The 13263-nt window shown below is 49.9% G+C and overlaps 1 protein-coding gene across 1 annotated transcript in view; it reads right to left on the minus strand.

The window, feature by feature from the left end:
• PSMA1 (proteasome 20S subunit alpha 1) overlaps positions 1–13263 on the minus strand; it is a 356676-nt gene that overhangs the window by 16199 nt on the left and 327214 nt on the right. The window lies entirely within an intron of this gene.

The following is a 13263-nucleotide window of genomic DNA, read 5'->3' on the forward strand; positions in this document are numbered from 1 at the left end:
AGTTAGGGGTTCAGTGTTAGGCAAGATTGTATGCAGTACCCTTTCGGTGCACAACAACCCTGACCTCCTGGCAATAGGAACCCAACATTTGGTATAAGTTTGTACTACACAGGTTGGTAGCGTGATTGAGCAGCCAGGCTTATCTCAAGAGGGGGTCAATGTGAGCTGTAGGGGAGTTACACAGAGATTCACAGTGACAAGTATGGAAACTCTACAAAAGCAACCACAACCAGTCTCAACTGAGAACAAGTGAAGTTACACAACAAGAGTTAAGTTCTCTTAAACTGTACAGTACATTTGGTTAGAGGAAAAGAGCTTTGGCTGGCTTCTTTTCCTGTACAGCTCTGCAGATCCTGTGTTCCTAGGCCTCAGTCATGGGAAAAAGAGTGAGGACGACTCCTGTACTGCAACGGGACCATCAGCGACAGAAAAGGACCAACTTCTATTCAGTGGCACTTCGCGGTTTCAGCTCCTCGCGTCTCGGCAAATAGCACCACCGCGGTTCTTGGCTGTCAAGTTAGACTTTCCTTGCCTCTCGGGTCCAGCACTCGGTTGAGGTGGCTCAGGCTCGGTCAGTCCTGCTTCCTGGGCGTCTGGAGGATCTTCCTGGAGCTCTTGGCCAACTTAAAAGCAACGCACACGATCTGGTGTTCCTCTCCCTGGCTATACGGTTTCCAGTAGCAACGCTGTGCAAATTCAACCAGCTCTGAGAAGGATGTCCAGGTGGCTTACTTTGGAGTTGATTGGTCCCACCAACTCAAGGGGATAAGTCGTCCTTGCAGGGGCGTCTGTCAATACGAATTTGGAGTTTCAGCACAGCAGCAGGGCTTCACCGGGCAAACCAACGGTCCAGGAGTTGCAGCAGGTGTCCTCTTCAAGAAGTTCTTCGGTTCTTTTGTCCAATGGTCAACTCTGCCTTCTAAGCCAAAAGCCTCGCCTTTTTATACAGTTCTCTCCCATTCATTCCAGCCTAGCCGTCAGTCACCCAGCAGGGTGGTTGTCCTTGCCAGACAGTCAGCTGGCCCATCACCTCAGAGTGCATTTGGGTCTCCTACGAGACTAAGCACAGGGCATTTCGGGCACCTCCCTCACTTCCTGCCAACCCCAAAGACCCTGGAGCCAGAGGATCGTGAATCCCGCCAAAGGCATAGCGAACAATGGGACCAAACCTGGTTTGGTGCACAAAGTAAATCTCAAGAAGGACCTTTCCACAAATGGCGGAAAAAGAAGACCGGGCCATTTTGACAAAAATGGCACCCTTGGGTGCATTACTGCAGCTGCGAACGCAGCCCGCGGTAAATGCACACCACGTTAGTTAAAACGAAACCACTGCCACTAGCCATTCAGTGAGGAAAAGGTAACATAAAATTGTTACATGAGAAGCTAGACAAAAGGGATACTAGGTAACCACTCCAGCACCCTATTGTAAGATAGTGTGTGCTGGGTCTAGAAAGTTACAAATGGAAGTAAAGTCAATTTCACTTTACTGCTCTGCGAAATAGTAGTTTATCCCAGAGAAGGTATTTAAACCTTTGGTAAATCAAAGACTTCCCTGTGCCACTGAACTGAAGGTGCTGTGTGACACAATGTAAAAGATGATGCCTATGGAGTTTGTCAGACACCACAACCATAATAAACAGTTCAAAATAACAGAGTGGGAAAAAGAGTCTCTCTCGCACCAGGTTAAAAATAAAATCAAGTCCTCAAAATCCAGCAAAGTTGCTGGGGTTCTCTAATGTGGGGGGAATTGGCGCATTTCTCAGAATTCTCCCTAACACCAACTTTTGTTGTCTTTGAAAAACCAAAGCCTAACTGATTGTTACTAGCAGTTAACGCTTATTAAAGAATGCTTATTTAAACCTTGTGAATATTGTAAATAAATATTTATATATAACTTCAAGTATGTAAGTGTTACTTGGATACTTGTAATTACTGATTTAAATTGTACCGCTCACTAGAAAGTCACTTAAGGTAAGCCTAACTGCTCAGTCACACTACCAACTTGTGTAGTACAGGCTATATTAATAGGTGGGTTACCTAATACCAAGACACTAGTCTTAGGTAGTCCCACACCAGTTGGACTGCACTAATTCTTACCTAACATCCAACAGATTTGGTGTGAGGTATTAGTTGGGAGAAGACCAACTTCTCCAAAAGTTTGCCCAAGAAGGGGGTAGTGGAGATAGGGCGGTAGTTCGCGGACAGGAAGGGGCTGCAGATGAAATTTTTAGGAGGGATTGTTACCTAACGCTCCGTATGCTGATTGGAGCCGAGGTAAGACGACCTCGCGGAGGGAGGTAGGATTTAACAGGTTCGGGTTCAGCCTCCAGAGTTCCAGCTCCCCTGAATTCTGTGATTCAGGCTTCCTCTAAGAGGGGCTCTTTTCTACGATGTACCTCTCTGCCGTTTGAGTAAAAACCAGCAGAGATGTCTATCGCCTAAAAGAGCGGGAGAACACACACCGCCAATAACCAATGCTGCAAAGAAAACACAGTATGATTAGAAGCAATCAGGCAATATGGGATTATTGAGACAATCAGATATTTCTCCAAGTACCTAGGCAATGGTTGAGGTGGTGTTGGACCTTAATTGATGAACCTATAAGAAAACCCAAGACTATGAGTATGCACAAGTGATGACCACAAACTCACTATGACTGATACAACACCCAGCAGACCTGATAAGTGGGATTCCAAGGAAAAATGGGTACCAGTTGAAAGGAAAACGGCAGGTACAAAACAACAAATGGGAAGGTTAGTAAGGAGGAATATACCCGGGCGGCACGAGGGTCGCACTAGTGACGGGTTGGTGCATACACTGGAAAGTGTCACTTCTATGCACTCGGTTAAGGTAGAAAAGGCAAGAATAAGGAACAAGTTACTTAGCTGTAACTGTTGTTCTCCAGCATGGGTCTGGCATGGATTCACATGCTCATAAATATTCCCCGTCGTCAGGCTGGGAATCCTCGGTAAAGAAAAAACCAGCATCAGTTTCGTTTCTGATCTGTCTTTCGTAGTAGTAACCAATCACTGGTCTCTGCGTCATACTGATCACAGACAATGACTGCCCTCTACCTAAGCCCCGCCTCTGGCAGCCATCTTCAGATTTGGAAGCACGTGAAGTGGCAGTATGACCAAGTGAAGAGCCGCAGAGGGGTAGGCGGGAGGGTTCGCATGTGAATCCATGCCAGACCCATGCTGGAGAACAACAGTTACAGGTAAGTAACTTGTTCCTTCTCCAGCATGGAGTCTGGCATGGATTCACATGCTCATGAATAAAGAATACATAGCAGTACACACATGCACAACCACGGGAGGTGGCAAAGGCTCAACATTAAGCATTACATAAAACTCAACATCAAGCAATCTTACCTCCTCACCAGGCTCACCTCAGGCGAACAGGTTGCGCAGCACTGCTTGGCCGACCCTGGACTCCTCCCTGGAATCCCGATCGACGCAGTAGAATTTCGTGAAGGTGTGCGTCGACCTCCACGTAGCAGCCCTGCATATGTCCAGCAGGGGCACACCAGAAAGGAACGCCGTGGTAGCTGCGATCGCTCTGGTGGAATGGGCTCTTGGACGGCCAGGCAGCGGTCGGTTTGCCAACCGATGACAGTACATGATACAGCCGGAGAGCCATCTGGAAATGGAAGCCTTCGAGAGAGCCTTCCCCTGATTGACAGGTCCAAAGTTCACAAAGAGTTGTGACGTCTTCTGAAAACACTTCGTGCGGTCCACGTAGAACTTCAGCGCTCTAGCCACATCAAGCGAGTGCAAAGTCCTCTCAGCCGGCGACGAAGGCGACGGGAAAAACACAGGCACCACCAAGGGTTCGTTGAGGTGGAAGTCCGACGGCACCTTGGGCATGAAGGAGGGGTGCGTCCTGAGCACCACCCTCGTGTCGTGAAAAGTCAAGTATGGTGGCTTGCAAGATAGGGCCTGGATCTCTCCCACTCGTCGTGCGGAGGTGATGGCCACAAGAAACGCTGTTTTCCACGACAGGAACTTCAACGGGGCAGAGTGCAGAGGCTCGAACGGAGGTCCCATGAGCTTGGTCAGCACCACGTTGAGCTCCCACGCCGGGGCCGGTGCCTTCACCGGCGGGAACGATCTGAACAGTCCCTTCACGAACTCTTTCACCAGACGATGAGACCACAAGGACCTCCGCCCGTGGTTCTGGTGTATCAGGAGATCGCGGCAAGATGAATCTTGATGGACGCGTGCGCCAGTCCAGCCTTGGCCAGCGTCAATAGGTACGGCAGCACTTGGGGAGCCGTAATCCTCAGAGGGTTAATCTTCTGTGCGTGGCACCAGACAGAGAACCTCTTCCATTTGTGTCCGTAGCATTTAAGAGTCGAGGACGCCCTGGCCTTTGCAAGAACCTCTCTGCAGTCGGCCGGTATGTCGTATCCTCCAAACTCTAGCGCTGCAGGAGCCAGGCCTGCAAGTTCAGCGACTTCGGGTCGTGGTGGAGGATGGCGCCTCCTTCCCTGGAGAGCAGATCCGCGTCCACCGGCAGCTTGATCGGCAGGGACGCTGACAAGTCCAGAAGAACCATATCTGCCTCGGCCACGCAGGTGCGACGAGGATCATCCTGCACCGTGACCTCTTGAGCTGGTTGATGAGCCGGATCAGCAGTGGCAGAGGAGGGAACGCGTATAGGAACAGGCCTTCCCAGGGGAACGAGAAAGCATCGCCCATGCTCCTCGGCTGGGGAAACCTGCTGGCGAACCTCCAGCACTTGGAGTTCGTCGCCGTCGCGAACAGGTCGATCTGGGGTGTGCCCCACCGTCGGAAGAGGCGATCCACTAGATCCTGCCGTAGTTCCCACTCGTGGCACGAGCGCAGCTCCCTGCTGAGTGAGTCGGCGATGGTGTTTTTTATCCCTGCCAGATGAAACGGCACCAGAAACATCCTTTGGGCGACGGCCCAATGCCACAGGTCCTGCGCCTCCTTGGACAGTGCTGGGGACCTGGTTCCGCCCTGTTTCCTGATGTAAAACATGGTGGTGGTGTTGTCGGTGAAGATCCTCACCACCTTACCCTTGAGGGACGGAAGGAAGGACCTGAGGGCCCAAAACACTGCACGGAGCTCCAGGACGTTGATATGGAGGGACTTCTCCGTCGGGAGCCAAAGGCCTCTCGCGTGCAGATTTTCGGTGTGCGCTCCCCACCCTTCCAGGGAGGCATCCGTGGTCACTGTCTCCTGGTGGCCTGGGGTCTGAAAGTCCATGCCCGCCGTCAGATGCGCGCGGGTGCCCCACCACCGGATCGCTCGTCGGAAACTCTCGTCGAGTGTGATCCTCTCCTCGAAGTTGTCCGTCGTCTGGATCCAGCGCGCGTCCAGGAACTCCTGCAACGGGCGCATCCGGAGCCTGCACATGGGAATGAGGTAGATGCAAGAAGACATCATTCCGAGGAGGGACTTGATGGACCTCACTTTGGCCGCGTCGGCAACCAACATCCGCTGCACCTTGCCCAGGATGGTCCTGGTCCTTTCCTCCGACGGGGAGGCCAGAAGGGACACTGTGTCGAGCCTCGCTCCCAGAAACAGTGCGGCTTGCGCGGGTACCAGGTGAGACTTGGCGTAGTTCACGGAGAATCCCAGGTCCGTGAGAAGTTGGACGGTCCTTGCTGTGTGCTCCACAGCGAACGGCATGTCCAGGACTCTGGTCTGTACGTCTTGACGGAAGTCCGTAGCCTTGAGCCATCCACGCCGCCTAAGGCACACGCCGTTGCCCAACTGGCGAAATCCAGTGTCGGCGATGTCAGTCGCAATCGTGATGGCGTGGTCCGACGCCACCTCACCTTCCTGTAAGATCTCCAGGGCATCCGCCCTCTTGTCGTCCGGTAGGAAGTCCAGCAGGGGAGCCAGTTTGTACCACAGCTCCCTGTCGTAGCGGGCTACGATAGCTAAAGCGTTGGCCGCCTTAATCGTCGTCGCTGCAGACGAGATGACCCTGCGCCCCATCGTGTCCAATTTCTTTCCCTCACCGTCCGGCGGGTTAGTCGACGTGGAGGCCGCACCCCCCCCCGCTTTCTTCCTGGCCGCCGCGGAGACGACGGAGTCCGGGGTAGGCTGTGCCCTGAGGCACAAGGGGGCCGCGTCCGGGACCCGGTACTTCTTCTCGTACCGGTCTCTTCTAGCCGGCGTCGTGGATGGGTTCTTGAGGAGGGCAAGGCCCTCATCCCAAATATCGTCCAGCAGAGGCACCGCGAGGACCGTCTTCCTCTTGGCCTCGCGCCGCTGATAAAGGAAACCTTCCTTCTTCTCCTCAGGGCAGAGCTGGAAGAGCTCGGATGCCCTGGCGATCATGGAGTGAAAAGATCCAATCTCGTCGGGCGGAGAAGCCCGGGTGGGAGATGACGACGGCAGATCCTCGTCGTACACCTCGTCGTCCGTACCCGTCGTGGCCGTGTCAGTCCCCGTGTCATCCCCTCGAGTCGTGGACGGGGAGGAGGGCTGAACGGGGCGCGACGGCTGAAAAGGAGGTGGAGGGTGAATCCTTGTCTTCTTAAGAGGGGGGCTGCCTGAAGGGCCTGGTTCCGGGTCCCCCGACGGGAGTGGCTCCTCCACTGGTAACGGCAGTCTTATCTCTGAGCATAAGGACTGTATAGCCAACAAAATGGCCGCCGAGTTGTCTTGCGGCGCTGGTAGAGGGGAGTCCGACGGGCGGTCAGGGGCCCCGTCGGTACCCTCGACGATGTCGTCGTCTCCTGCGTCGGGATCCCTCCCGACGGGCTGGTCTTCTTCCACGCCAACGCTGTGGCTTAAGACCTCGATCAGTTCTTCCTCAGAGGTTGAGGCCGAATCCACGACGACCTCCTGCCCCCCCTTTTTCTTCTCCGTCGGAGGTTTCACGGGGGTCCTGTCGATGGGCATAAAAGAGGACTCCCTCCGCGGTGGCAGGGAGACTCTGAGCCCCGAGGTCGCCGCCACTGGTGTAGCCTCCACAGGCTGAGCCAGGGCCGCCGCGACTGTCTCGATAGAGGCCTTGGCAGGATGGATCAAGGCTTTCACCACCTTAGGTGCGCTCACCGCCTTCTCCTTGAGGGGGGGGGACACTGCCTCGCTCCCCCTCCGCCTTAGAGCTCGACCGGGGCCTCTCCAGGAGCTTCGCCGGGTGCTCGGCCTTCCTCTTACCCGACCCAGAGCGTTGGCTCGTGGTTGATGGTGCCGGGGAGGGTGCGCCCTGCCTGGCGCCCGTAGAGCCCGACCGTTCGGCGCTCTACGGTGCTTGGCCGTGTGTTGGACCCCCGTCGCCGGGGCGTCCTCAAAGGTCTTAGAAGACCACTCAGATTTCTTCCTCCTTTTCTCGCCGGACGGGCTTTTACCTTCCAGCCAGTTGGCGAGACGTTGATGGCGGTCCTTCATGGTCCGCTCCGACATGTTGCCGCAAAACGCACAGTCCTTCTCCACGTGCGTCTTGTCCTCATGTAGGCAGTAAAGACAAAAGGAGTGTTCGTCTTCCTTAAAGACATTCTGTAGCTGGCATCCAGGGCAGACCCTGATCAGCTTTCCGGGCGTCGAGCTTCCCTTCTCCTGGGCCATGACCGAGATGGGCCTGAGAAACTTCTGGAATCCTCCAAAAGCGTAGCTCGACGAATCTTCACCCTTGAGGGGCGTAGACGAATCCGACACGGGTCCCCATTGATCGGATGGAGAGTCTGTGGAGCTTGAGGCTCTTTTGACCGAAAAAAAAACGAAGTTTTTTTGAGAAAAAACGTGAAAAATAGCACTAACGCTCGAGAGTAATAGCACGAGGATCCCAACACATGAACGTGCAGTAAAAATCTGAAGATGGCTGCCAGAGGCGGGGCTTAGGTAGAGGGCAGTCATTGGCTGTGGTCAGTATGACGCAGAGACCAATGATTGGTTACTACTACGAAAGACAGATCAGAAACGAAACTGATACTGGTTTTTTCTTTACCGAGGATTCCCAGCCTGACGACGGGGAATATTCATGAGCATGTGAATCCATGCCAGACCCCATGCTGGAGAAATGATATAGTTCCAGGAATCCGCACGTATGAAACTCCAAAAAAAGAAGCCCCTGCAAGGACGACTTCTCCCCTTGAGTTGGTGGGACCAATCCACTCCAAAGTAAGCCACCTGGACATCCTCTCGGAGCTGGTCGAATTTCCACAGAGTTGCTGCTGGAAACCGAAATGCCAGGGAGAGGAACACCAAATTGTATGCGTTGCTTTGAAGCTGGCCTGGAGCTCCAGGAAGATCCTCCAGACTCCCAGGAAGCACGACTGACCGAGCCTGAGCCCCCTTAACAGAGTGCGGGACCCCAGAAGCAAGGAAAGTCCATCTCGACAGCCAGGAACCGCACTGTTTCTATTTGCGGTAGTCGCAAGGAGCTGAAACGCTGAAGTGCCACGTGTTGGAAAGATTGCTGCAGTGCAGGAGTCCCCGGAAGTCCTCCCTATTGTCCCCACGACTGAGGCCCAGGAACAGAGATATCTGCAGAGCTGCACAGGAACACCCAGTCATCTGCTGCCGCTGTGGTACTGTGAGCGGATGACAGCGCGGTGGTTGTTTAATATAGAAAGCGAATCTGAATATGTCTCCTTTTCCTTTGCAGGATGTTGCTGTGGTGCTGCGGATGGAAGAGCGCGGCGTAGCACGATGGAATTCAGGTGAGACTATTGTTTTCCTTTTCTCTTTATTGCAGGTTGCGATGTTCGAGCAGCAACTGTGGTAGTGGTTCGCCCAAAGTCCTAAAGCTAGTACTCACAGGTGAGTGATGTTTCTTCTTCTCTCGGTTTTCACAGATTGCAGCCCCGTTGAGGTGCTGGATGGTTAATTCTCAGGTAAGACGGAATAACCTTGTTCTTGCAGGAGGATGCTGGAGACCAGGAGTTGGACACGGTGAGCGTCACGCTGCTAGTTGCAGAATAATGCGAAGCTAGTTCTGCAGCCTGGGAGTGGTTTATATAACCCATGTAAAATAGTACCAGGTAAATTAGTCCCAGGCCCCAGCCACACCCAAGACACTAGTCCGCATGGTTTGGGTCACAGGAACTGATCCATGCGGTTGCTTCCATGTTGGATTTAAAGGCCCATGTACATAAATGGGACCTAGTTTGACCAGTCCCTCCTTACCATATATGAGCCTGGCGCCAAAGGCGCCAGGACTGGCTCCAAAGGTGCCAGGACTGGCTCCAAAGGTGCCAGGACTGGCTCCACGAGCCCTTTTGTAGTGGTTTTAAGGCCCCCAGGGTTCTAATGGGAGCCTGTTTGTGGCACAGCTTGTGCCCCCTGACAGTGGTCATGACAGTACTGTAAAAAGTTTGAGATAACTTGCCTCTTGCTGTAGAGTTGCTTGCATCTTCTACCCCTCACAAGTCTAACGGCTTGTGGCCCTACATTTGATTCTTCTTTTCTTCAAAGACTTCTAAAACATTGTGCAAAGACTTTTCTACTTACCTACCAGAAGTGCATCATCCTATGTAAGATGTTTGCCCATGGACCTTGGCTTAGCCCATTATACTGAGTGACTCTTCTTAGGGGATCCAAAGTATTTGCCTGCTTAAGCATGTGTGGTCTCTTGTTGCTCTAATCACCTTTTCCTTTTACCAACTTCTAACAGTATTCTAAATGCAAACAGTAAGATATTAAAGTCCTCAGCGCCCTAGCTATTGAAGTCACCTGAGGGTGTAGGATGTGTCTGTGGGCCATCCCAAAATGGTCTTTACTGATTTAGAAACTAAGAGTGAATAGTATTGAAGTGAGTTTATGTGTTACTTTTTATATTGCTCCCTTCTGAAGAAGGCTTACTCGGACTGGTAAATGAATAATTGTTTATGCAAGAAACCTTGAGTGTAAGAGTTTATTTGAATACCTTTAACTGTGAATCTTTGTGCAACTCCACTACAGCTCACATTTCCCTTCTTGAAATGAGCCTGGCTGCTCAACACGCTACCAAAAAACGGTGTAGTACAAGCTTATACCAAAGGTTGGATTTCCTATACCTGTAGTCAGAGTTGTTTGTAGTGTTCCCAGAGGGTACTGCATACAAACTTTGCCTAACACCTGTGATGGTGATAAGCATCTGTGTATCATCGGCGAAATTGTTGTATATTACTCCCATGGCATCCAGCGAAGAAAATTTAGTGTAGGCGTTGTAGAGGCTAGGGGATAAACAGGATCCTTGTGGGTGCTATGGGATCAACAGCTTCGTCACCTATGGCTACTCTAGAAGTGCAGTTTGACGGAATGATTTAATCCAAGTGGTTGCTTCTTTAGAAAAGTAGAAATTGTGAGCTAGAGTGAGGCATAACTTGTTGTGATCCACTAGATCAAATGCCGCGGATAAGTCTAATAGTAAAAGGACAAAGGTTAGCAGCGTCTCTGATGGTATCCATCTGTTTTTTTTAGGTCCAATAGTGCAGTCATGTCATGCAACTATGTCATAAAAGCCTCTGACAAAGGTACTAACATTCATCCAGAATAAAAGAAAACTGTTTTGGAGGCACACAGGCAACTTATGGATGGTAGCTGTTACGAAAAACTAGAAGCAAATCCATCAGAAGAAATCGATGCCAAATTGGAAGTTTTATTGACCAAATGGTCAGATCTAGGCATTTTGGAGGAAGATGATTGCAGTCATCTTCATCAAAAATTTCCCATCATGCCGACTATTTTCTTCCAAAATTACATAAGAGCCTGATAAAACCACTAGGTACACCTATCGTGACCTTGAATAGGGTTTCCCTTGAAAACATATCTAAGTACATATATGAGACCCTTTTGCCTCTGGTATTTACTCTGCCATCATACCTCCAAGATGCAAAAGATTTGAGTAAAATAAATGGAGTAGATTGGGAAATAAAGTTCATGTTTGCCACTTTGGATGTGGTTTCGCTCTGCAACTCCACACAGCACAGTGATGGCAAGAGAGCATGTAAACATTTTCTAGACAGCAGATCATTAAACTATCGATCACATGGACAAATTATTATAGAATGATCGACATGTATTTAACGAATATGTGTTCCTATTCAACAATAACTACTATAACCAAATACGAGGAACAGCCATGGGCACAAGTTATGCCCCATTATACGCCAAACTTACAATGGGTTGGTGGGAGAAGTTTGCAATATGGACTGATGCAAATAGCCAATACACTAACAAGATCGTCTTATGGCTCCAATTTATTGACAATCTATTTAGCCTATGGGACAGAGAGGAAAAGGATTGGAAAGATTTTGTAAAAATCTTTAATGTTAATACACTCGATCTGAAATGTACAGAGTCACAAAGCAGAGAGTCGATAATTCTCCTAGATGTCTGGGTCAAATCAAGCCAAGGGGAAATTGTAACTGAGCTCCATCGTAAACCGACAAGCTCCAACATGCTATTATATGCTAGCAGCAATCACCCAACATCATTAAAGTGGAGCAGACCATATAGTGAATTCATAAGAATCCGTTGCAATCGCTCAAAATTGGAATTTTTCGACAAAGAATGTTGATTAACTGTACAGAACTTTCAAAAACAAATACATCCGAAAGCCATCTTAGAAAGAGCATACAAGACAGGGCGAAGTCTGGACCGGGATTCACCATTATCTACTAATAAAACAAAGCAAAATGGATGAAAATAGTGAAACCAGACGAATTCTAACTTATGGAGCCCACTCGAAAATCATACGTAAAATCTTCCATCGTCATTGGGATGTGTTACAATTCGATTAAGTATTATCTCCGGCCCTTGGAGAACAAGCAAATATAACCTTCAGGAAATTGGTGTCTCAAAGATTCATTGGTATGCAGCTACATGCCTCCTACAACAAAGATCTCCAGTGTTGATGCTTGGTTAAATGCAAGATCTACCAGTTTGTAGAAGTGTGCAAAATGCAAGGCCTGCCAACATGCCCTAAACAAAACAAGCTACACACATCCAATATTAGGCCATATGGTTGAATTGAAGGTAAAAAGCTCATGCAACAGTTTGTAGTGTATGCTCCAATATGTCCATGTGACCTATGGTATATTGGGAGTACTATTGGTAAATTGAAACTAAGAATCTTGCAACACATCAGCGCGATTAAAAAAATTGACCCCTCGTTAGACAAGATTGGATGTAGTAACCCTGTGGGAGACTACACCAGCCTTGTCCTCTTGGCAATAGGTAACCCAACCTTTGGTATAGGCCGGTACCACACAGGTTTGGTAGAGTGACTGAGCAGACAAAATGGGTCCATGTGAGCTGTAGGGTTTCAACAGAGATTCACAGGGACAGGTTTTCAAATAACACTTATACTGCAGGTTTCTTGATGAAAATAATTATTTATTAAATTGTTAGTTTTAAAATAAGCCTTCTTTAGAAGGGGGCAATATGCAATACACTTAAAAAATACACTCCTTCAGTTCAATTAAGTAGATACCCTTTTCGGATGGCACACAGATCCTTCCTACACCCAGAGGTGACTTCAATTGCTTGGACAATGTGGACATTAATATATCACTTTTACACTTAAAATGTAATACTGAAGTTATGGCAAAAAGGAAAATATTAGGGAAGGAAACTGTGGTTAACAAGTTTCTCAAACAGGTAAGCACTTTAGAATTCCCCAATGAAATATAGGTTAACCCTTTCCCAGCTATACAAGTAAAGTATGTATGGCTTTTTGGAGGGTCAGTTAAACACAAAGTCAGAGGGTCAGAAGATGCATTTGCAGCCCCTTGCAGAGTTGCTTGCAAGTCTCCAGTGAGAGCAAGCAAGCTACACACAAGAGGTAAGCACCCCTAGTTACACAGTACCTTGAGTCTGAAGAAAAGGTTCCAGCTGGCTTCTGTTGTAGTCCTGCAGATCCTGTTGTTTCTGGGCCTCATTCGTGGGGACAAGAGTGAGAACGTCTGGGGACTCCTGCACTACGATTTGAAGGTCGGCGGCAGCAATGGGCACACAGATCAGCGACTCTTCGCGGTTTCAGCTACTTGCAAATAGCACCACTGCGGTTCTTGGACACTTTGTGGACTTTCATTGCTTCTGGGGTCCAGCACTGTTGAGGTGGCTCATGCTTGGTTTGTCCTGCTTCAAGGGAGTCTTGAACATCTTCCCGGAGCTTGTGTCCGGCTTAAAGCTGATGCTCTCGTTCCTGGTGTTTCTGTCGCCTGGCACTCGGTTACTGGAGCAGCACAGAAATACAGCCAGCAGAGACAGGGGTTCCAGTCGAGTTAGTCTTGGGGTCGATTGGTCCCAGCAACCCAATGGGAGAAGAAGTCCTTTCCGGGCTTCTCTAGTCGAT

The sequence above is a fragment of the Ambystoma mexicanum genome, chromosome 11, assembly GCF_040938575.1.
Source record: "Ambystoma mexicanum isolate Mex_15411 chromosome 11, UKY_AmexF1_1, whole genome shotgun sequence".
NCBI lineage: Eukaryota > Metazoa > Chordata > Amphibia > Caudata > Ambystomatidae > Ambystoma > Ambystoma mexicanum.